The 27342-nt window shown below is 35.2% G+C and overlaps 1 long non-coding RNA gene across 1 annotated transcript in view; it reads right to left on the bottom strand.

Moving 5' to 3' along the window:
• Positions 1–27342, bottom strand: part of LOC147068866 (uncharacterized) — a 186321-nt gene that overhangs the window by 58445 nt on the left and 100534 nt on the right. The window contains exon 2 of the long non-coding RNA XR_015071258.1: positions 400–462. This is a non-coding gene — a long non-coding RNA (uncharacterized LOC147068866). The remainder of the gene's footprint in view (positions 1–399; positions 463–27342) is intronic.

Raw genomic sequence — 27342 nt, 5'->3', positions numbered from 1 at the left:
AAACAACATCTATTAATACAAACATCTACTCTGTGTAGGCCCATATGATCCTATTAGGATCGGACATGGTTCAATGAATGAAATGTTATACTCATCATTGTCGTGTCCAAAAATGCAGTTCTATCAAAAAAAAAGTTTTGATGTCAACTTAGTCTCGGTGATAAAATTGCCTAGTTGTGGTCGCGTTGAGTTTGCGTGTGCGAGGTCACTAACGGTCTATCAATCTATATGTACTAGGGGTTTACTGTTAACTGTCTCGCATTGAATTATTTATTATTTAATGATAGGATTGAACATTCGTATATCCTAGAATCCTCTTGTACTATGTTAATATAAATAATTCACATCTGTAGTGGAAATAATTAATCACTCCATTCGGATACCCTCCACATTTCTTACCTCTGGTTTATTTTTAGGTTCGGGTTCTGCCGCTTAAAGGGGTAGTTCTGGGGTGGTCGGTATCTGGAACAGAAATAAAACGCAAAATTAATTACTTGTTCATCCCTTGAATCCGCTGTCTAATTATTTTTATGGAAATTTAAAAACAAATATTCAATTATTATTTTTCAAGATTTAAAAAGGTTCTTTTATTGAAAATAGGTACTTAATATGTTATTTTCAAAAATTTTAAAAATGTTATAGTCGATGTTTTTTGGGGTAGATCATCGTCAATAATTTGGAAAACACTGATCGCATTTATTTTGCAGAAAGCACTTTAGATAGCGTAGTTATTAGTTATATTTCGAGACTTCAAAATTACCGGGGTCTAACTACAAAATCAAAACCTAGAAACAGTGCACGAGTTTGTATATCTGGGATAGACCGTTAGTGGAAAATGTGGATCTGAAGAAGAGATAAGAATGCGTACACAGATTGCGAAAAATGCGATGACACTTATTACCACTTTATAGAAGAATTGGGGAATGTCAACTGCCACGAAAATTATGGCTAAATCTGATACGGCTTGAGCGAACGTCGCATCTGTCATCCATCCTGAACTTTTCATAAATTCAAAAATACAATGACACGTCTTACCACTTTATGGAAGAATTGGGGAATTTTAATTGCCACAAAAATTATGTTTGTGCAAACATTCTTCTAAAAGTGTTCTTCATATGATGTTGCCTTCGAAATGTAGTGTTGGCTCCGAAAGTTTTGTATTTCTTAGACAGAACGCAGGACGAACCAGTCAATCATCCAGAGACTGTTGGTAAAGGAACGGCTCTCGACAATGTGTCTGAGACGCATTCTGCAGTTTTTTTGACATATAGTGCAGACTGGTGGTTTTGAGTAGCCTCAGTGAAGGCGAAGCAAGCTAGAGCGACAAAGTGAATGAGCTGACTGGACGCAGCATTCAAGCTTTCCTGAGAGAATCAGAAAATCGAGCGTGGTGGAAAGTATTGGTTGCTCAAAATATAACGGAATTTCAATGTGGTCACGATCGTCAGTCATAGAGGGAACGATTAAGAAGAGAAAGAACTAAAAAAATCATTTGTTTGAGTTAAGCACAGTATCAGAAATGTCATAATACTTATATTAATTATTGGCGACACAAAACTGTAAGTATAACTAGTTATATTTTCTTACAGACAGTTATCTTAAAATCTACTTTGCAGGTTTCATTTACAGGTTTCTTAATCCTGTACTGAAGGTTTTCTGGGTAGGGTCGTCATATCGAAAGAAAAATTATCGATGCCTGCGCATCTATTCTATACACAAGGCTGCCATCGGTGGCTATCGAAGGTAATTTATAATATTTATGTAAAAGGAATTATAGTTGTTTCAATAACTAAACTGGCTCTAAAAGTTAACACAGCCAAAGATGCTGTTAAAACATAGCACGTTTTGACAGTTCATACAGTTTGCATACGATACAATATGCAAAAATTACCCTCGATAGTCACCGATAACAGCCTTGTGTATAAATAGATGTGCTGGTGTCGGTATTGGATCGAAAGAAAGTACCTATCGAACCTTTACTATTATAAACCATGCAAGGTCTTGTATCATATTTCATCGCTCATTAGCAAATATATAATGATGAGGGATTTAATTTATTTCTATAGATATATTATATCAGATAAATATATTGTGAATGTTAGCTTTGGTTGGTGGGAGTATATCATTGATTTGGTCCCTTGAATTCCGGGGTATTAGTAGTTATATAGGTTATTATTTGATATACGATTCCCACAGGTATACAACATACATTTAATATTCAAGTTATAATATGGCGCCTGTACCTAACTGTGTTATTAGCAATTTCGAAAAGCTTTGTTATAATAGTTAATTTGCATACTAAGTATTGGACTACCCATAAAGCAGTAATTATCAACATTTTTTCTTCTAAAATACTGTGGAACTATCTAATTGTGACGAAATTAACTACTACTTTTTACAATTATTACTGAATCGCTTTCTAAATTGCGTTAATTTTCGACAGTCGACTTTTGTATTTTAAATCAAAGTATTAATTACTTTAATTTATAACTGGTGTCAGGATCTCTCCTAATTTTAGTTATAACGTACATGCACTTGCTAATAAATTACGTTCTTCATTAAACGCATTGGCGGCCCTAGGCCCGAAAATTTGGTAGGTCAATTTCAAATAATTATATTATTTTAATTTGCCTTTTTGTTGTATACTTAAAAGACGTATTGCAAATTAGCTTTTTATACATTATAGAAGAAGTGCTAGAAATTGTTGTATATAGGTAATTACCCTTAAAAAATGTCCATTTTCACATCAAACATATTAAATAAAAACTCAGTAGCTTTCTAGCTTCATTGTTCATTAAACTGTTACTGTCAGAAAAAGTGTTGTGTACTGTTATGGAACGGCGGGATCATTTATATATAAACACTTTTTATATTCCCACTGATTTTATTAGAAGGTAACTTTTATGATTAATACAGCAGATTACATTTTAAAGTGTAACATTTATACAATGGTTTAACTGTTTAACACAATGAATGCAGTCGATGCGTTTTAGTCAAAGGTTGTATTTAAACTAAACTAAAAAGCTATTTTTGGTTGAGTATATTACAGAACAAACAATGACATTGCATATGAAACTTTCAGACAACAATAGAAAGTTTGAAATAATAAGTGATAACACATAAGTATAAAAAGGTTTACCAGATAAAAATAATACGGTTGAAACAATGCTTGAAACGTAATACAAAACATGCTCGCTGAAATCGTGAAGCTATAATAATTAATAACAATACAACGTTTTATATCTGTTTCTTTTAACCCATTGAAAAATGTATTTTATCTCTTTCTCGGACAGTGACGAAAATCTTGCCTATGCTGCGTCAAAACAAATTTTAAAAAAACTGGCGAAATGTGTGCTCTCTCCGTCTCACGTATGAAAAATGAGAGAGAAAGAGAAATATTTTATCTCGACAAATTCTCAAATGACCCGAGGTATACACTACAGCGACCGAGCGTGATTCCTTTTGTATGAATAAAATTTTATACACAGTTAGCGTGCGCCCTGTGTTGACGCGTTAGCCGATAATTATAAGACATTGTACCGACACCTTAGATTATAACCTACATAGATAGTAAGATATTTACTTTTGGAGGGTCATTGTCCATTAAACCTAAAGGGCCAGCCGCTATTGATTAAACGTTCATAATTTGATAGAGCATATGGGTGCGGATTCTAGGGCGTGTGTTCGAAGACGCTGGGCGTCATATTTAATTATTTTTCTAGTCATTACGATGGTCACAGGTTCGAATCCTGGCTCCGAACAAATATTTTTTTAAAAAAGAAATAAAATAAATAAACAACGAGTTTAAAAAAAATACAAATTAAACAATAAAATAGAATTTAAAAAACAAAATAAATAATGCATTGCTAAAAATGTCTTCGTCTCTAGGAAGTGCATTGACCAGCCGCACAGCCCTCGCTATTATTGCCTGGTGAGCCTGACATGAGGAAACAGCCGTCACCTAAAATAGGTCATAGCTCCGACCACTTTTTCAGAATATCGGGATTGGAAACTATACCACGTGAGCGCAGGGAAAAATGCTTTAAGAGCAGAAGTGACCGACGAGATTCAAGAGAATGAAAGGCGAGCATGGCTTGAAGAAAGTTAGTCGGAAAATACTCGTTCGAGAAACTGTCAAAAGGAAAATAATTATATACGTCAATAAAATAAAGATGTCGAAGAAATTTCTTTTGAACACGCTCTAAAACAAGCTTATAGGAAACCTCATAAAGACTACAGATAATCGACCCATACTCAAGAATACTCTATATGCACATTCATACTTATGAGTTATGCGTTACCTACTTTGAATTGAAATACCCCTTATTATTATGTTCACCTTTTTTTCTATTATAAGTAATGCACGCTGATTTATAACTATGCATATGGCCATGGCCCCCACAAGAGGGGGCTGGCAGGGCTCTAGCCTGTGGGCCCGGGTTCAGGAGGGGCCCGGTGAGGCCAGTCGACCAGATAAGTGAGATAAACACACAGTACAAATTTGCTTTAATAGTTAAAAAAAGTCCTTAAAGTCCTTAATTCAAATGGATGTATTAAAATATACAACAAAAAACACTAAGTATACACATTAATTTTACCGCGTACACCATTTGGTAAACGCTACTGTAGACCATCTCACTGCCTTTATCCTTGGAAATAGATACGGGGGCCCGCCAAAGATCCTAGCATGGGGGCCCGGTTCAGGTTGTGGGTATCCATGCATATGGCCCTCAGTTGTTAAAAGATCGATACACCTTTATTCTACTCATGTCTATACCTATGTAAATCGTTTTACAGTGGCACCATGGGTTGCAGTTGTAGTGGTATTGTTTGCTAGCATTGAAACAGGCATTGTCGCAAGCAATTCAATACACGCGCGAATCCCCTATGGTGCCACTGTAGAATGATTTACCTGTACTAAAAAGGTTTCATGCTGTCTTTTTTCGCATTTCTGAATTATGAATTGTAGCCCTGGTTGGTAATCACTACTTTAGGGAATATGTGTTAGAAGTATATAGCATCAACTAAATATACATGTTAGGAGTATATAGCGTTGTTATGTTGTTATTATATTTTAATATATGCATGTATGCGTTGAAAATTTGCGTGCAGATCGGCACCTTTGATGTTAACGACTTTGTTTACTAGTCGAATCTGTAGGGTGTTTACGATATAATTTTAATTATTAACTATTTATTCAATAATACTGTCTTCAAAGGTGACATGACACATTGTGTCTAAAACGCAACAGTTTAAATTTAATATTTATATATTTACATAATATAATTAACTTCATGGGACCAGTGACGTCCCTAGACAAGATGCCGCCCCTAGACAGTGCCAAAATGCCGCCACATTTTTTATACAGTACTTTTTATCATCCTTTCATGACTCCAATATCTAAGAAATGTGTTGTATGGATACATTACTAACAAGATATATACCACTAAATCTAATTTAAATGCCATCTCTGACTCAATAGACTATATTGTGAGTCTACAGTTTCAGATAGATACATTAAAAAATACAACTACCAAATCTCATGAGTGACTGGTAAATATATTTGGATAAATTTTAAATTAGGTATGCACATGTCATTGTTGTTCACCAAGAACGTGACATTTAAAGACAACGGAAGTAAACTAGACATCGCGAACCCAACAAAAAAATCCTGTTAAAACTTTATAGTAACTACTGCTACATTTTGATTCCAACCAGTGAGCTGAATTTTTTAATGGAAAGATATTTCCGTTATTACTAAATTTAGGTAGCTATATCTATATATATACCTAATGATTCTCCTCGATTTGCCGCCCTTTGGGTAACTGCCGCCCCCAAGCGACGCTCAATCTGCCTACCCCCACGAGACGTCACTGCATGGGACGGATGAATGATGAGTTTTTCTAACCCTCGATGTTATGGGTTACATGTAAGTTGTACGTAAGCAGTTCATCGTGGGACATTTATTCGTGCGCCGCAGTACGTGAAACATGAGTTCGTATAACATTTTATCAAATGACGAGTTCTTCGTTGAACATTTCACCGTGGAATACATTTGTACGTATCTTACAAAATGCGGCGATAGTTTACAAATAGTACTGTTTCAATTAGATTAACCCTAACCTAACCTAATTTAAACTAACCTAACCTAGTAAAGACATTTCATAAAATTCGCCACATGTTGTAGCATACGTACAAATATACTCCACGGTGAAATTTTCAACGAAGAACTCGTCATTTGACTAAATGTTACACGAACTCATGTTTCACGTATTACGGCGCACGAATAAGTGTCCTGCGGTGAACTGTTTACGCACAAATTTTCGTATACGGATGTTATGTTTAAGTTCAGATGGTTGCTTGAGTGTGTGTGACATGGTATGTTTGGGCAGTGATGAATAGTACACGAGTTGGTATTTTTTTATTATAATACTACGTTCAACTAAACTTAACCTAACGTTTGTAATATATATCTGATTAAACGATTTGGTTTAACACAGTTATTTCCCGTCCAATTGCAATCACCAATAGCAGGTTGGTTCTGCAGCTTGGAAGAACAAACAACTGATGTTCCCGATTTCTGAATTAGTTAACAAGGACACACGTCAGTATTTACACTCCATATAAGTCGGGAAAATATTATCAGTGTCGAGAGGTGGAGGTAGCCTTATTAATATTTGGCACACATAGTGCTCACTAAGCATTGTCAGCTATATTTATTTGTTTTCATTGAACTAAGAATAAAAATTGCAGATGGTGCTGGTTTAAAAAAAATCTATTAAACCCTGCCTAAACCACGCCATAATAGTTATTCGATCTTATAAAAATGGTGCACACCTTTTCAGTCATACTTATTTTTTTGTTTTCGTCGAAATAAGGATTCATTTTACAGATGGTGTTGCTTAGTTTTTGAATTCATTTAAACTCTGCCTCATCTAAATCATAATCGATAAAAAATATTCTTCTATCCATAAAATATGTAAAATTGTGTATGATTTAATGCAAGATATTTTATAGATAAACGAATATTTTTTGACTATTATCTACTATGGTTTGGATTAAGGGTTTAACTGAATTTAAATAACTAACAAATACATTATACACATAGTTCAAGCTTAGTTCAATGACAAAAACTACGTTTGGCTGACAAAGTTTAGTGGACATTATTTATGTCGGATCTTAACAGACTACTTCCACCCTTCACACTGCTAGATATAGAATGTAGTGGTAGTCTGACGTTTAGACTATAATATATAAGCATATAATAATGAATATGGCACAGAAAGAAGATACAAGGATACATGGTAGGCGTAATCTCACTACAGAGCTGATTCAACCAAAAAGTTGACTTTCTATTCACCCTGTAGTCGTTCGGAGTGTATATAGTGCATTATAAAGTCATTTCTAGCTAGAAAACAACAAGAGCAATAGAACCTTTTATAAGTACAGCACCATAAATTGATGGGAATTGCAAAAACCACCATAAAGGCCATTGAACACGCCATAAAAGCATTTTCCTACCTCAACAGCACGGAGCTATAAAGTTTTATATATTTACAACAAGAAATAGCTTTATTCTTTACTTACAGTATTAATGTAGTGCTATTTTATAGGAAATCGATTTAAAAGCATGGGTAAATCAGAAGTATTGTCTGAGAATTAATTATTTCATTTTTTTTTTGAGAAACAGCGAAAATAAATTTAACTTTGAGTCCAAGATATTGGACCGGAATAAGGGATATTTTTCACGATTAGTAAAGAAGCTATCAACATTCATAGGAACCCTTGCAATTTGTCATTCAGCCATTTAAGGCTATATCTCAGTTGAGGCATGGTCTAAAAAGATCGTGGCTAGGCGATGCGCGGATTGCGGGTCGTGGGTGCAAATGACGCATGCCGAACGAAATATAATTTGTCATATAAATCCAACATGCATCCATTTAATGTTCTGTTTATTGTTCTATTAGTAACATTTTCTTTCTTAACTTTCTTCTTTCAGCACTACGGTGCATGGTTGCAGCATCAGTCCCGTGCGGCTCCGTCTCGGGACGGAATGAGCACTTAAAATCACTTCTTTCAGACACGTTTAAAGCGTCATAGAAAGCGGCCGTGCATATCCACGGTTGTGCATATATGACGGGTGGTGGTGGGCACTTTAACGTAATGTTCTATTAGTAACAATAATAATATATTCATTGACATGTTTTCTTTTTCAAGTGAATGGGTAACGTTTTTAGTCATCTTTACACGATTTAAGAATTAATACCCCCGTCGCCATTACGAAATAAATTGACGTATTTACACCTCGACATTCGCTCTCAGACTGCCAGCGAGTCCAAAATTTCGTCGCGCCTATAATTGAAAATTATTTGCCGTTTCACTGATGTATCGTCTTAAGAATCCAAAAAATGTTTATGTGTCATTAGTATCATCATTATCAGCCTGAATCTATCCACTGCTGGATGAAGGCCTCTTCAAGCTGCTCGGTCCTGTGCATTGCCTTGCCACGCACTTCCGCAGAACTTTATCATTTCATCGATCCAGCGGCCTCTAGGTCTATCTTGCGGACGTTTTGTACTTCTTGGATACCACTGGATGACTAGATTTGTCCAACGATTGTCTCTTCTTCGAGCTATGTGTCCAGCCCATCTCCATTTAAGGCTTTTAATTTTATAATTTTTCTTGAATATGGGTCCATTATCTAGAGTCCTTATAAGGTTTACTATAAGCTTGTTTTAGAGCGTGTTCAGAAGAAATTTCTTCGACATCTTTATTTTAATGTATACAAATATACAAATACAATATACAAAATATTAATATACAAAATATTTATATACAGAATATTTTAATGTATATACCTTTTGACGAGTATTTTCCGACAAACTTTCTTCAGGGCATGCTCGCCTTTCATTCTCCTGAAGCTTGTAGTTCACTTCTGTTCTTAAAGCATTTTCCCTGCTTTCGCGTGGTATAGTTTTCAATCCTGATATTCTGTAAATTTTAATTTTTATGCATCCGACAATTACATGCAAGGTCGCAGCCATGACATATTATTTCGAGTGAAAGCTTTTCTTCTGTCAGGCTCACTATGCACCGATAGCGAGGGCTGCGCGGCTGGTCAATGCACTCCCTAGAGATGCAGACATTTTTAGCGATGCATTATGCAGTCTGTTTTTTAAATTCTATTTTACCACATTTTTCTTAGCTCGTATTCTTGTTTCTCCGGTGGTTATTTATCCAGTACAAATGTTGCAATCGATTTGTAACTAACTTCCCGACTAGCAAGATATTTAAAAAATTTAGAATATATCAGAACACGACGACGACGAATTCATTTTCAGTTAATTCTGTTTTGTATGAAAATTTATTTCGGAAGAAATCCGTAATCCAATCTAATATTATTGGTTGCTGAGGGGGTGGTCCTAGCAACTAAATTATTAATATATACGTGCGTTACTATGGAAATCAATATGAAATGTCAAAATGACATTTCCGTATTCTATAATATTTATTCAGTAAGTACCTATTTCAAGTACAAAAAAAAGTATTTATTAATACCTAGAATTGTCAAGTTTATATGATTTAACAGAAAATTTAAAAATGTGGTGTATAAAAAGTTCTTTTTATCTTGTAATTATTATTATTTAACTTCTATTTTTTTTTTTAAATTATTGTTTTTTTTTTCTATAAAATTATTTTTTTGCCACGTTGTTTTTTCTCGAGTTGATTTACTTGTACTTTTTATTCTAAATGTCATGTTGTGAACGTCTTGAATTAATAATTTGTTATATGCTCAACGTGTCTTTTTTTAAATAAATAAATTTGTGAACTGCTTGATTGAAAGGTTTGATATCGACCAATATATAAATATACAATATTGTAATATGATTAGTTTGAGTGACAAGTAATATCTCCTGAAATCGTTAGTTCTATTTTATACTGATAGATATTATTATAAAGATTTGCCTGCATTCTAAATGGAGGGATAACTATTTGCGGACCGGCGGTTGGGAAACACTGATTTAAACCAGGGGTCGGCAACCTTGTTGCCACGAAAGGCGCAATACAAAATTTGAACATAGCCGGGAGCGCATAATATATAGTACTTTTCTTTAAAGCTGATAACTATGTAAAAATCCCAATAGAACTTAAAATCTTGATATTCCTTATGACAATGTTAATAAAAAGAATTTCCCGACTCGTTTTCTTCTGGGTATGTTATCAATGCAATCCCTGTCCACCCGAAGAGTGATTGCTCTTTTAAAGCATTTCTTTTTACTTCTTCGTGGGTTCATTTACAATCCGTATATACTGGTAAATATTCATTTTCATGTTCCCACCAATATCACTCGTAACTCTACGGTCTTCAAGATACCTCGTCGCAGGACAGATGTTATGTTTCATGATGCTGTGTATCGTGCGATTAACTTATTTGATGGCACCATAAGGGTTGATTTATTTTTTATTAACTAAGTGTATAATGTTTGTGGACGTGTTAAATAGGTTAAATTTATAATTTCTTTTATTTTGTTAACTGTCAATTCATACTAATAAGTGGAATAAGTACTACAACAAATTGCGTTTTATTAAATTAAAACAACAAATTTATAATTGTGTATATTATCATATTTCTTTAATATTTACATAAACACATGCTGTCTTTTCTACTTTCTTGTTATATTAGTTGTTATTTGTAATTCAGATATTTTTATAATTTTGTATTTATTATGTAGGTATTATGGCGCATTGGCCAATCGCTGTAATGCCGTAATAATATTTTTCTAAATAAATAAATAAATAACCCCGAAAATTACAGAAATGTATATTATTAATATATATTTAAGAGAAGATACACACAAATTGACATAAATCAACATAAAAATATATAACTAATGTTTCAAGCTTTAAAATAAAATATACAAAAACTAAAAAAAGTCAAACAATAAACCAAGATTAAAATTTTCAACATTATTATAAATTTAAATTGTTAATATGTATTTTATAATGGGTGTTCTTATATTAATTTAAATTTACATATATATTCGTCACTGTTCTGGTAGAAGACACTAATTCGAAAAAATGACATATTGAGTTAGTTATACCAAAATGTTCCTTATTTCAAACTTTACCGTCTGAAAACCTTCTTAATAAATAAACAGTCTTTATTTTAAAGTCATCCTTTTTAGGATTACTTAATAAACTCACATGATAGACCATTTCAAACATTTTAACAACTTCAAAGTCAAATTACTCAAATAACTAGTACTCTCCAGTTAGTGTGTTCTGCCAGAACAAAGACGTATTTATATGCAAGCTATGCAAAAATTTCAATGTGACACTTGGCACTGTAAATCTTCAGCTAACTTATTATAGTCAGGTCCATAATTAGAGCAGTTATCCAAGTGAGGGGCTGTGAGTCTTGATCCATATTTTGAAGTGTTTCTTCATTGTCTCAAGTATCTTGACGGCGCATAAAATATTTTCTGAGGGCGCTGCGTTGCTGATCCCTGATTTAAACAACACTTTACTATCTTCAAGAGAGGAAAACTCATTAATAACCCTTATAACATTATAAATTATGACGCAGGTATCTACAGGTAAACACTTTAAACATAAATAATTATAACTACGTATCATCGTTAGTTACTTAAATAATATGATTATTCCCCGCGATCCGAGAATTTTCGTTGAGCCTACGCCAGTAGAAATAATTGCGCGAATTCCACTTACGTTAAGTAATAAATTGTTTTTGGAGTACCTTTAATAAATTAAACGGGAATTCCCTCCTCTAGTGGATGTTTCACTAGAGAACTGTTTCTATGGAATAGTTGAGAGATTTACAAAGCGCCCGCATCGGCGCTATGAGGCGCTGCGATTATTTCAGGATATTCAATTCAATTCAAATCTATTTTTTATTACATACCGTGAACATTACAAATTATAAATTTAAGCCGGCTCGCACATCACAACTCGCCTCGTGTGCCTGACCGCCATAAATCAAAACTTCCGAAAACGAGCGGCCAGTGTTGCATAACACAACCTCGCACATATATCTAGCGACAGTCGCGCGTTTTTTTCCCCTACCTTTTCTTTTAACTGAGACCTTGTGAGGTCTGAGAAGGAGACCTCGGTTTCCTGACTATTATTTCTAGGGTTGGGTCTTGTGAGTACATTAATGCCCTTTCCCGCATGTAATCTAGCTAGTAAGTATTGAGCTGTTGAATTTACATTTACCTTAGCGTTTCAAACACTAGCCTTCGAAACGTATTGATATTTCATGCGGTCATCGGCGAGCCGGTATAGGAATGACCAGTTCGTAGGTGTTTCTTTGTGACTTCCACCCTCCGACTCGGAGCCCGAGAAGGATGCAATATGTCGGTTGCAACAGCCAGATGTTTTTTTCAGACGAAACAGTTGCATTCGATCAATATGCGAAGCTCCATTTGGCAACATGTGATTTGTTGTTTCGTTAAATAACGATGACGTCACATCGACGTATTCGACACGTTTTTAGGCGAGACGAGTTCTGATATGCGAACCGGCTAAGACGTTCACAACAAGACATTTAAAAACAAAGAAATAGTGTAAAGAAGAAATAAATAATATGCAGTATCACAAAAACAGTATGAAAAATAAAGAAAAACGTACAAAAATTGTAAAAAATATATATATCTTGAAGCAATGAAACACACCGAATGAGCTAAGTGGATCCTATTTTAAGAATTTATAAAACAACGTCCACCCATACTCATCCTCACGTAGGTGGAATATATCAACATCCAAAGCGATTTAGTTGAGCAGAGTTCTTGCCTTCCCAATTGGTATCACCAATGGCGGGTTAGTTCTGCTCCTTGGGAGAACAAACAATAATTGATGATCCCGATTTAAAAGATAGTTATCAAGAACACACAAGTCAATGCTACTGAAAATGAAAGAGTTCTCAGGGTTATCAAAATAGTACTGTAGATTTTCAAAACGTCACAGCAGCAATTTTTTTCTGATTACCACCAAAATATACATTTGTGTTTGGTATTGTTTGGCAAATAATCATGGAAAGATACTCAGCTGTACAGCGTATACAAAATATTGTTAAAATTTATTACAACAATAACGAATTTATTCGAGTTACGTTTCGGGAATTACGTGAAATTTATAGTCAAAATAAACAACCTACAAAGCTAACTATTCGTAAATTAATTGGAAAATTTGAGCCAAATAGTAATTTTTGCGATTTTAAGTATCCAAACCATCAAAAACGTAGCCATACTGCTGAAAATATCGATGTTGTGAATCAAAATGTAGATTAAAATCCAGAACAATCAATAATTACACGTCGTTATCAAGAACTTGAACTTTATTATTCGATTATTTATTTAAGAAAACAAAACTTATGGACATAACAAATCAAAATTCAGGACGTTCACAACATAAGATTTAGGCATAAAGCCCACCAAAAAAGCGTTCGGTGCGCTCACTTCTGAGTAGGCCCCCTCCCACCCGCGCATTACCCTTCACCTATGTAATAAGGGGCTCAAGGAGCACAAAATAATTAATATTATCAGCGTCTCTCATAACAAAGCAATAAAAATATTATTAAATTTCTCGGGGCTTGTAATTACTATCGGACACGCAATAACTAAACAAAGAGGTCACTGTTCTTAAATAATAGCTTCTCGCCCGTCTATCGACGACGCTTCGAGGAGCGTGATTTTGCTTGCCGTGTTCAATGAATGGACTACGTTGTATTTTCGTTAATTCGTATCGCTGTTCGCCAAAAAACGGTGACTCATGGGGCAGGCGGGCACAATGCGTCGTCAAATCCAGTGTGCGCTGGCGTATTTGATTACGTTGTATTTTCGATGATTCACATAGAAAATGCATGCTTTAGTGGACTTTATGCCTTACATTATAACAAATATTACTCTCACAGAAGAGAATAACCGATTGTCATTATTATCGTAATTTGATAAGCATTTCATGTAGGAACTACTGGTTAGATTCGGCGTAATTAAGAAGGATGCCCGTAGCTTAATTTCAGGTTCAACTCCCGTCGGGCATCGTATTTTTTTAAAAAGTTTTTTCTAGTAGGTATCTGTGGTATTTCAAATTATGTGTGTTATTGAGATTTGTATTATGTTCAATAACAAATTTGACATTATTGAATGGGTTGAGTCATTTTGTCACACATATCTTTTTTTCAAGACCTTATGTATATAAGTTTACTATATCTTTTTTTCAACGAATAATTCACAAGATTTGAGAATATAACATTCTTTATATTGAACACACATAATTTGAAAACACCTTACTTATATACCTACTAGACTTCTTTTTTTGGAATTTGGACCTGTAACTATCAGATTTAATTAAACTACGGGCGTTCTATCTACTTAAGACGTAATTAACCAGCGTAGGATAGCCAAATATGATGTAATTTGATAAGCATTTCATGTAAAAGCTACTAGTTAATTTTATATGTATAATAAGTATTGTCATTTCCCTCCATTTTCGAAAGTGAATCGCAAGCTGTTACTTTTATTTTGGTATGGTTTTTCTTCTGGATTCGGGGACTTGGAGGTAAACAAATAACACACCGGAATTGTTTTGGAAACGGCAAGGTATATTTACGTTAATATATTCTAAATGGTTACATTTTTATACAAATTATTTTACGGAGGACGAAATGTATGTGTTTGCGATTTGGCTGTTTGCAGCGTTCTACCCGCCATCTTGTGTTTCGCTTTCAACCAGAAGCATTGTCAAAAAGGCGACGTTGCAAATATTTTTCAACCGTCATAAGCTACGGCATTGCAGGCTCTATTAGTTTTATTATTTATTTTCGTAATCAGCGCTTTACTATTTGTTGGATTTGATACCGACTCGGGCCTCTCCAGATACACAGAGACAACCCCAAATGGGGACTATACGGGGGTGTAACAGTATATATCTGAGGTGTTTTCAAATTATGTATTTTTCGAGGTTTGTATTATGTTCAATAAAGAATTTGAAATTATTAAATCTTATGAATTATTCTTCGATTAAAACAAATAGTTTATTAATATTGTAGGTATATTTTGTCTTGGAAACTGTTATAGTAATGTATCTGTCTCAAAATAAACATTTAAATAGGCCACCCCGATTTCTGATAACTGAACTAATATCTACCTCAAATGATAATATACACCTGCCTGTATCAATAGCTCGCTAATTACGCTGTCCCAGAAATAAATTCGATAATATGTTAGTTGAGAGTTTGATCATGTCAGAGGGGTAGGGGTGGGTCGACTGTTGCCATGGGGTAAGTCTGTATCAGAGGCTAATTTGTTTGCTGGTATACATTTAGTGCGGAGTCGTTATTATTAAGTTTCGCAAGAATGGGTAGAATGAGGTTGGTTGTGGGATAACCATGATGCCAATGGTTATTATTTTTGTTAATAGAATCTTTAGTGTCATTCTTGTATTTTGTCTTCATAAAATTTGTAAAAGAGTAAATAGAATCAACTTTTTTTAAACCTTAAAAATGACACCCAATAAAAAGCTCTATAACCGTCGGTCAGTGACGAAGGGCGGAGGTAGGCTGTTAAGATACGCCATAAATATTGCACGCTAAACTTCATTACTCCTGCGTATTTGTTTTCATTGAAATAAGACTACAATATTCACAGACTGATGGTGTTGATTAGTTTTTAAAATTCAATTAAACCCTGCGAAACCAAGCCATAATAGATAATAGTCAAAAAATAGTCATCTATATATAAAATATCTAAAATTATGCAATTAAATCATACATAACTTTGTATATTTTATAGATATGATATTAATTTGTATCTATTAATTATAGTTTGTTAATTTATGGCTACGGCCGTATATTGTAGCTTAACCACTAGGAAATGCCAAAAGAGATATAATATAGAGATAAATTCAATGGAATCAAATAAGTATGAACGAAATAGTGTGCACTATTTCGTAGAATAATATACGGAAACTATTATGGTTTGGTTTAGGCAGGGTTCAATTGATTTTTAAAAACTAACAAACACTATCTACACATTGTAGTCTTAGTTCAATGACAACAAATACTTATGGTTGATATTGAATTTAGTGTGGACTATATATGTCGGATCTTAACACCCTACCTCCACCCTTCGCTACTGCAGTCGGTAATGATTGTCAATAATCCACGAGAAAGCAGACTATCTGTCTAATGTCGCTGAATGCGGCGATGAATTTCTAGCAAAAAAAATGGGATTCCACTACCAAAGGCATGCCAACATGTTATTGTGATTTTTTTTTTATCAACAATAGAATAGTGAATGAAAATAATCCTTTTGACTCCGGATTATTACAACAATCGACTCTTGACTGGGCATGCTCTATGAGCTTAGACTGTCTTGTTACTCTTAACATGTCCATATGGGGGAAAAATACAAGATACAGACCACATCCTTTGGAAATGTCCTAAAACAAATAAAAGTTGCTCAAGTCAGTACAGCCAGTCATCAATCAACATTAAAGGCCAATTTTGTTGCATTTATAGCAGTTTTGTGTTTTATAATGTTTGAGAATTTCACGGTTGTTTTTTATCGTAATAGATTTTTGGGTTTTCACCGCGTGTACTTCTTCATTCTTTCCTCTATGGTTCGGGCTCATTGCAGAGACCATTAGCAAGAGATATGTATTATGATAAAGTGTAGTGTAGATGTACGTATGTCACCAAACTAGTTTTGTATTACCTTTTGTTACTTATTACAATTTTGCTCTTTTCTCCCATAGGCACTCTCAAAGTCATGTAAATTAAGTAAAACCACATTTAAGTCCATTTCAATCTTGTATAACTGCTTCTAAAACATTCCCAGCTTATGCCAAGGGCCTGTGATACGCCTGGGTGTGATGCGGAGCGATTGTGGAGTGGTGGAGCCATTCATTTCAATTAATAACTCAGAACGGTAGATTGTCTTAGTGTAGCATATGGCTGCATTTAGAAGTCGTCACAATACTACGCCATGAAGAAACGGCTTAGAATAGAGTATAAAGTTGAAGAGAATCTCTTCTCTGCATTTTTTTCTTTGGTGCCGTCCAAATTTCAGTACATCTCCCTATTCTAGGCCAATAGTATCAGATCAGCAATTTCTTGGATATTGAGTCCTTTACTATGGTTGTGTTACATACTTATAGGTTCTCTTGAGTTATGAGCTCATATTAAAACTATCTCAATGGTTCAGGAAATCCCCATTGTACGCCAATACAGCAACACCTCGAAAGCTTTCAGTCTTGTGCTGGTCCATTCTTTTAGCGTCTAAACTTTCACTCCGTTGGCTAAGCCGGCTCTCACATCAAAACTCGTCACGTGTACCGCAAAGCCATAAAACAAATCTTCAGAGAACTGACATCTAGTGTTGCTTGTGAAGACCGCGCACATCTACATAGCGGCAGTCGCGCGTAGCCTTCGAATCGTAAAGTCGTTGAATGCGGCGGATATAGGAATGATCAATTCGTAGGTGTTTGTATGTGACTTCGACTCTTCGACTCGGAGTCCGATAAGAATGCAACTTGTCGATTGCAACAGCAGAGGTTTTTTTTTTAAACGAAACAGTCGCATTCGACCAATCTGCGGAGTTGTTCCATTTGGTAACGCGTCTTTTGGGAATAACGATGACGTCACATCGACGTATTCGACACGTTTTAGGTGAGACGAGTTTTGATGTGAGAGCCGGCTAATACGGAATTGTAATGTTGTCCATGATCGCCCTAGAGTGCACAGACTTGATTATAGAAAAGTTGTTTCGATTTATCAAAGTATTTTTTAACATCTTAAGTCTGATTTTGATCTCATGTTTTAAAATTCAGTCTTATTGTAGACACACATGGTCCATGGTTGCTTTCAATGTACAAGCGGACGTTTTAATTCGGTTCTCTTAATCATCAACTCTGATTTATGATCCATAAATTCACCCATAACACGCACCCTACAACCGGATAGCCGATGAGAAAATTACGCAAGTCTAAAACTTTCCAGAGAACAGCGAAGTATTATTTTAATACAAAACGAAGACTGGGGAGGGCGGAGTTTGCCCCTGCTCACCCCTGACTCCTGTGCGCCAACTTGGGAAATATCAAAGGCTTTGTCTGCTGTTCGGTCCGCCCCTGGCTTCTTGGAAGGGATTCTAACTTAGTGAGATCGGGTTTTGCGCCACCGGCCCGAGGGGGTGTCTTTTTTCTCCTCGACGGTACTTGGAAAGGATCGCGATGACTTTCGTTTGTGATTTAATAAGCAAAGTACTTATTACTAGTCAAAGTTTAGGGGGACATCACTACTAACCTAGATAAATGAAGTAAATTAAAAAATACATTAACTATTACTTTTATTAAACGGATAATTCACAAGATTTAAGAATGTACCATTCTAATTATTGAACATACATAATTCTGAAAACACTTATATAGCCGATAGAAAAAAACATCGAAAAAAGTAAGACACCCGGCAGGAATCGAACCTGCGTCTCTTGGGTATCGCGCCCTTGTGCATTACCACTATACTACGACTGCCATGCTTAATTGCGACAAATTTTAACTATTGGTTTTTTATTAATAATACACAAGGCGCAAGGGCGCGATACCCAAGAGACGCAGTTTCAATTCCTGCCGGGCGTCTTACTTTTTTCGAAAAAGATTTTTTTTTTCGACCATGTCCGATCGTAATAGGATCATATGGGTCTCTACAGAGTAGAGGTTTGTTATAACAGATTTTGTTTTTTACGAGAAATGGATGTCAGCCACTCGCTCAACCTATTAGGTCCATACCCTGACTTACGCACAAATTGAAAAACAATATGTGTATTTGCCAGACCCAGGATTCGAACCTGGGACCCACGGCGTGATAGTCCAACGCTTAAGCCGCGCGGCCACCGTGAGTGGGGTTTCCATTGGCTATATTTTCTCATGAGTGTTTTCATAATTATGTATGTTCAAAAAATACACCACTTTTGGAAAAGCTTCAATAATATAATACAAAATGTACCTACTTAAAAATCGTGGACCGAGTTTGATTCAAACATACAAGGTAATTAAGTCCAAAGAACCATGGTGGGCATAACGTGAAAAGGAAGCTATCATAGTCTAATGCGCAATGTACTGACTTCTCACACAGGGGTTCCAAATACCCGGTCAGGTCACAATATATAATATAAACTAATACCGCTCTGCATAGTGCATTGGCACTCTTAAAGAGGGCGCAGCGACAGTACCGAGGTAATAAACAGACATTTTGGGAACACGGGTGATTATATAATGAAAATATGGTATTTGGCGGCGTCGTCTTAATTTATTGGGTAACTTTACGTAAAAAATATTGAGCTACACATATTACGATACATTATTCATTCTTGCGCGTGGACTTATAGGTTACATGTAAATTATACGTTAAACATTTCACTGTAGCACAGTTCACCGTGAGCTTTCTTATCGGAAAGAGATGACCGTATACTAGAAGGTTCCCAATTTATTAGATTCAATATGAACATTAATTCAATTTTCATAGCTGGTTGTGGCAAAATTCATGAATTCAAGAATGAAAACCTAACCTAACAAATAATTCAGTATATCGGCTATTTTCAAAATTTTGTTTGCTGCTGGCTTCCAATTAAGGGGCGGATATAGCCAAAAAAGATATTTCCGATACAACATTTCACGGTGAAGTGTGTTACGGCGAACTGCATACGTGCAAGTTTCCGGACACGGGACTTAATGTCCGAACTGAATTTCAGAGTACGGGATGCCTGACTGTAATAAAAAAGAAATTCGATCTCTTGAATATTGAACAATGGGCCGTGTGCCTGCTGGAGAGACGAAGATGCTGCGATATGATGGAGGGAGAAAGTGTGTCACCAGAGTCTTTGTGGAAGATACGTTACTCCCGGCATATTGAAGAAAATTACAAAATTTCACTAGCTATTTAAACGAATATCTTCATTTGGTGACAATATATGACTGTTTTTGTCATATATTTCACTATGTACTGTAATTTATAGTCTTGGGTTGCTCCTGAGACATTGCCAGGCGTAAAAAACTGATAATGCTTCATATCAAACTTAGGGCCTCGTGAAACGCTCGATTAAAACTGACTTTGGTGTAGGATGGGTTGGTTTAGAGGGGTCATTGTTTGTGTTGTAATTGATACCCTCTTGGCATCTTGTAGTATTAATAATAACCATTAAAATACCATAAAAAATAAGGTGATAGAAAAGAGTGTGCGATTCCTCAAAATTATGTACACTTTACGTCATTACGAATTTTTTACAAGATTATTTTAGAACGCCTAAAAAATTCTTCTTAGCTTATTTTTTTATTTTTACACATCTACATAATATTTTCCTTTCAATAATTATTAGGGGCTCAAAATTGACCGGAGGGCTGTTCCATTTCGTGAAATTCCCGAGATTATTGCTTCGTCTCGTGTAAAAATAAATATTGTGTTCCAGTTCGTGAATAAAGCAATACAATTCATTTACTTTTGTATATTATTCATTTATTTTTGTATATTGCCTATACTATAAAATTAGATAACTATTATATTGATCGGCCTAAAGATAAACGTCTCAAAGACAAAAGTGATGAGGAATTGTTTTTCGGACCCTGCGATTATCTGTATTAATGGGACCCAACTCGAGCAAGTCAGCAGCTACGTCTATCTCGGACAGCAGGTGTCCATAGACGGAAGCATGCACGATGAAATTGCTCGAAGAACAAAGCTGGGATGGAGTGCTTTTGGACGTCTGAATAGTATCTTCAAAAGTGACCTACCATTGTGTCTTAAGCGTAGGGTGTTCGACCAATGTGTGCTACCCGTGCTCACGTATAGCCGCGAGACGTGGACCCTCAACACGAGAGATGTCCAAAGGCTAAGAGTCGCACAGCGAGGCATGGAGAGGTGTATGTTGGACATCACGCGAAAGGACCGTAAGAGAAACGAATGGGTTAGGAAGCAGACATGAGTACGCGATGTAATTGACGTTGCCAAACAGCTGAAATGGACATGGGCAGGGCACATTGCTCGCCGAAAGGACGCCCGCTGGACAAATGCCGTCATCCAGTGGTACCCTAGGGGCACAAAACGGCCACAGGGTCGACCTAAAAGCCGCTGGATTGACGAACTGGTAAAGTTCGGCGGAACTACGTGGCAGCGAACGACACAGGATCGAGAGAGTTGGAAGAAGCTTGAGGAGGCCTTCACTCAGCAGTGGATTGACCCCGGCTGATGATGATGATTATATTGATATTTTCGAAATATTATTGAACGCTTTAGGTTGTAAAATTTTCCATTTCTAGCATTGATATATTTCTTCAAGGCATGCTTATTTTCATTATATTGAAGCACGTAGGCTACTTTTGCTCTTTAGCCGGGTCGCACAAACAAAATCGTTTCGTCTGCAACACAGCCATATACAAGCCACAGACTGACGATGTGGCCACTAACGTACAGTTAGTTATTGTCTGTGTGAGGTTCAACCTGCTACCTACTCAAACTGTGTATGGGCAGCTAATACCACCAAGAATGGCAGAGTTCTCATTTACACCACGTATAAGTCGAAAAAAAATACGTAGCCAAATATTGATATCTTCTAGCATTTAAACTACAGTATGTAAGCATACCTAAGAGGAACCTAGATGGATAAAGCCACATATAGTATCCATTTAACCTCAAATAAAGAAATCTCAAAAGTCATAAAATCATTTCAGTTAAAATAAATACTAAGCACTCAGCTATGTTTCAAACACTGTTTTATTTTTAGAGAATATACTGAAATATGACGTCTCACCGTGTTAGGCATTATTACTTGGCTTGCAAGTCATCGTAGAGTTAACACCACATACCATCAACACTGGACCACATACTAAGGAGCAATTAATCAAAGTTTAACCCTTAGCTAATGCATAATTAGTTGTATCGGTTAAGTCACATACCTTCGTGAAGTTTGTTACAATTACAGGATTGAGCCAAAAACTGAACTGTCATTTCATCATTGACAACCCAAACTCACGATTATTTAAAAACTATTCAAATCCAAATTGAATTGTTAGTATTTTACAACGTTTTTATTAGCTCGTATGTTGTCTGGTTGTTTGTCCAGTACAAATCTTGCAATCGATTTTTAACTAACTTCCCGACTAGCTATACATTTGAAACTTAGAATATCACGATGCCAATGCATTCTTTTAATACTTTTAGCCATCTTTAAGCAGAATTGAATTCATTTTCAGTTAATTCTGTTTTGTCAGAAAAATCCGTAAAAATTAAAGACTATTATTGGTTGCTAGCAACTAAAAAAACTAACTAGCAACTAAATTATTAAGATATACGTGCGTTACTATGGAAATCAAAATGAAATGTCAAAATGACATTTCAGTATTATATATATGTTTGTTTGTTTGTTTGTTTTTTATTTACTTCATATCAAGTACAAGTTTGAGCATGTTGAGCATAATGATTCAACAGAAAATTTAAAAACGTTGTATATAAAAAGTTCTTTTTATCTTGTAATTATTTATTTCTTATTTGATATGAATTTTTATTTTAAATTAAACGTATATGAAAGCGGAGTGGTTTGATACAAAATTTACAAGCTTACATTATATTTAAAAAGACACGTTGTTACAAAGCTGTCAGCGGAGAGACTTACTTTGGTGAAAACTGAACCTCATCAGAAAAGGACGACATCTTGTATGTACAGAGACCAGTGGCGAAGGGTGGAGGGAGGCTGATAAGATTCGCCATAAATAGTGCATATTTACATTTGTTAGCAATAAGTATTTGCTTTCATTGAACTAAGACTACAATTCACAGATGGTGTTAGTGAGTTTTGAAAAATTTGATTAAACCATGGGAAAATTAAGCCATAACAGATAATGGTCAAATACTCGTATATCTATAAAATGTCTGAAAGTATGCAATCACATTTTATAGATAGAATAATATTGTTTATCAATTATTATAGTTCTGTTTAGGCAGGGCTTAATGAATTTAAACAAATTAACCAACATGTATAATATATATTTTCTTAACTCAACGAAAACAAAAAAGTTTGAATGAAAAAGTATGCACAATTTTGTCGAATCGCCCAATGTGTACCAAAACCATTATGGTTTGGTTAGGAAGGATTTAATTGATTTTTAAAAACTAACCAATACCATCTGTAAATTGTAATTTAACTCAATGAAAACAAATACGTATTACTAACAAAGTATAATGTGCACTATCCTTGTCAGATCTTAACAACCTACCTCCAGCCTTCGCCACTGATAGAGGCAATGCTCCTGACGGCTGGTGTTTTGCCCAAATTAAGAAGAAGTCACCGCATTTTTTTTTGCTTAATCAACTTGATAGATAATAAAATGAAGAACTCCATAATGTTAGACGTCATAATATAATAGGGTATGGCGTAGAGAGACACATAACAGCTTCCGGATTTTCCTGGTGTATGGCTGAAACTCCCCCGATGTGTTCCATTGTCTGAATCTGATCACACATGTACAGTGTGGACTCTTTCAAGGCCCATATGCACATCTGCGCATCTATTCTATACACAAGACTGTTATCGAGTGTAGTTATTCATATGTTTGTATCGAAATATTATAATTGTTACAATAGTTAGCCATCTAAACAGTCAAAACTGTCCATCTTGCTCTAAAATTTAGCATAGCCAGAGAAGTGCTGTTAAAACATAGTACTTATTGTAACAATTAAAACTAACTTATTGTAATTGTTACAATAAGTGCTAATACACCCGATCCTCTTTTTGCACGGAGGATACGTACCAAAGACTACTGTGCAAAACAAAACTGTGTAAAAAAAGATAAGGTGCCCACACAAAAATGGTAGATATGTTCCATTACTTAAAATCAACTCAAAATACGAAATTCTTGATCTCAAAAATAATTCGAATTTGTTTATTGTTTATCCATAAAAAATATGTATATGTACATAAAAATACATACTTTTCGATTCAAATTAAATTTAGCATAGAGAAATAACGCTGGCGAAAAATCACTATCATCGTTCGTATCGAACCAGAAGTGACTGGCTAGTGGTGCCATGTATGTACGTATGTATGTCTGAGCGGCATCCGGTGACAACACAATAATGTAAGTATGCACCAGTGGCGGGTGGTCCATTGCAACGCAATTTTTATATACATACGTATTTTCATTCCTTTTAGTTTTTTTTTTAAACCGTGTTAAAGCAAAAAAATCAGAGTAAATAAAAAATATTAAAAAATAATCGGTACTTTTTTTAAACCGTGCAAAAAGAAGATCGGGTGTACTTCGATGCAAAAATATGAAAAACTACCCTCGATAGCTGCCGATAGCGGCCGATAGAAGTCTTGTGTATAGAATAGATGCGCTGGAATACCCACACCTAGTCCAACGGATCCACAGTTAGAGTTCCTCACTCCCGGTGTCAGAAGAGTTTAATAAAAACGGACGTCATATCGTAAGGATAAAAATAAATAAAACACAGCTGTATGTATGGAAAGAAAATGCAAAGAGAAAGAACGGAACATTTTCTTTTATATTATTATCTGTTCTTTCCTCTGTCGTGCTTCGCATGGAAATAAAAACGTAAGGCAACATTTTCCGTATTGCTTTTAAGCATTTCTTTTTTTATTCTTTTCTTTTGCAGGAGCATTAAATATAAAGTAAAAGGCAACATCGTGTGATGAAGAATATGGAAATATTCACCGGTTTATGAATAGGAAGTCTAAATAAGTAGAATAAGAGAAAAAAACATTTTGTACCTAAGTATGTACTAAATTAATTAGTCTAATTAATTAGTTATGTCAAGCATGTCCGATTCCAAGTAGGCTGTGATCTACTACCCAGTATGAAAATTGGCAGTGATCTAACATACTCTTCTATTGTCTTTCTATAACTTAAATAAACGTATTATCTTCTCTTCTTGGTCGTGCACTCATGGCTGAAGATCGTGACCACGTTTAAATTTCGCCATCCTCTGAGCGACCAAGACTTTCCATCCTTCTCGATCTTCCACTTCTCTCAGTGGATGGCGCCCCCAGTCAGCTCTTTCACTTGGTCGCTCCATCGCGCAGACGCCCTTCCTCTGCGTCGCTTTCCCTGGAGGCTACCCAAAACTACCAGTCTCTCCAGGTTGTCCGGTCCGCGCCTGACAATATGTCCAAAAAACTGCAGAATTCTTCTCAGACATATCGTCGAGAGCCGCTTTATTTTCAGTCTCTGGATGATTGCCTGGATCGTCCTGTGCTCCGTCCAAGAAATGCAAAGCATTCGGCGCCAACACCACATCTCAAAGGCATCAATTGCCTTTCGTTCTCTTGCCTTCAGGGTCCACGACTCGACTCCCTATAGAAATATCGAGAACACTAATGTTTGCACAATACAATAAAGTAGGTAAAAACTTTATCAAAATGTTAAAAAATGTAAAATGGTGAAAATACCACGATTTTAATAATAACTGATCTATGTTCTAGAGCAGCGGTTCCCAACCTGTGGTACGCGAGTGGATAGTTGGTGGTACGCGAAAAATAATCAGTAATGGCGGACATAAAAAGGAAAAAAAATCAGTCATAAAAATAACATTTAAACTATTGTATTTTTTCTATAATTCATAATTTTAATTAATAATTTACAGTACAGTTGTTAATATATACAGTCGATGATCGAAAATCCAACAATCAATATAGTAAATCAAAAATCAAAAAAATGTGAATTGTCTCGTTTTCATCAGAAGAATTTTTACATTTACCGTGTTTAATTAATTTTATATACGTATATTTTCTATTAATATAGGTAATTTTTGGAAAAAAATTGCCTGCGGCGCATTTCATGTTTTTTATACAAATAATTTAATTTAATTCTATGTACTTACTTAATTTTTTTTTAATAATAAATAGTTGTTACAAAAAACTTCTTTGAATGTCCTGGTTTTGAATTTCGACAAGAAATGAGCTTCGGCACCTTTTATTAAAAAAAAAAAACATTGTGATATGTAAAGGTCAAATGTCTCATTTTTGTCAGAAAAAATAAAACCTTTGGTATTTTTTTTAAACTTAAATAAATTGAGTTCTGGGAAATATAGTCACCCTATAAAATTTATAATGAAAATAGAATAACAAATTTCTCGAAATACAATCATTTTTACGATTAAGCGTGATGTACTACCAAATGGTACGCGAGCCAAAAAAGGTTGGGAAACGCTGTTCCAGAGTCTAGACTTAATTGTATGTCTTCCCGGGTTACACTTACCATACACATTTCCATATCACGTTATGTTACTATTAATGTGTTTTGGATTTCTCTTATATCAAGGTTTCATGTTTCACCTGCAAAAGTATACTATTCAACATAAACAGAGATTTGAAATAATCACCCTTATTAGAATGGGGGTAGAGTTATTTCATTTGTATTTATTTGTTTTCTCAGTGTTTCCTGACTCGGACAGAATATTTAAAAGGGCAGATTCCTTTAAGAGGGACCTTTAATCTTTCACATGGTTTTATTATAAACGGCTACAAATCAAAACAAAAAAAAATACTATTTTTCATGCGTGCCACGCTTTCCCAGTGACCCAGCCGCCGACTAAATTAAAAAGCGATAAATTTCGGCGCCCCTCAAACTTTTCACCGGGGCGACCCCGCTTTTATTAAAATTGCTCCTCGTAAAAATTTAACTTTGCCAGACCCCCCCTGCTCCCCCATCCTTTCGCCGTGTTTTTTCACTCTCTTCTCTTTTGGCCTTTGAAGTAGCCGGGCAGAAATGTTCATTGTTAACTTTTGAAATTCGCTCAGGAACAGATTTTCAGGGCAAAAACAGATCCCAAAAGGAAAAAGTGGACCATTCAAAAAAACCCTTTTCGTAAATAGGTATTCATTTTTTAAACTTTTTTACGCTGTACTGCTAGGTATCTGATTAATTAAAATTTTAAATGTACTGAAACCTCTTAAATGATTCAATGTTGTACTATTGTTGCCGCATATGCCTCAACAAACAGTGAAAATACAATTATACATAATATAATATATAAGTTCAAAGAAGTATACTGAGTGTGCTAAGGAGACCCTATTTTAAGAATTTATAAAATAGCGTCCGCCTGAACTCACCCTCACGTGGAATATATCAACGCCCGAAGTAATGTGGTTAAACATAGTTATCGCCCTCCCAATTGGCATTACCAGTGGCAGGTTAATTCTGCACCTTGGGAGAATAAACAACTGACTAAGATAGTTATCTGAGACACACAGGTCAACACAGCCCAGAAATGTTCTCATTTATACCTCGTATAAGTCGAAAAAAAATGTAGCCAAACAAAGA

Source organism: Rhyacophila brunnea, unplaced genomic scaffold (genome assembly GCF_057557595.1).
Source record: "Rhyacophila brunnea isolate RB1 unplaced genomic scaffold, BYU_Rbru_1.0 scaffold_24, whole genome shotgun sequence".
Lineage (NCBI taxonomy): Eukaryota > Metazoa > Arthropoda > Insecta > Trichoptera > Rhyacophilidae > Rhyacophila > Rhyacophila brunnea.
This window is presented reverse-complemented; position numbering and strand designations above follow the sequence as displayed.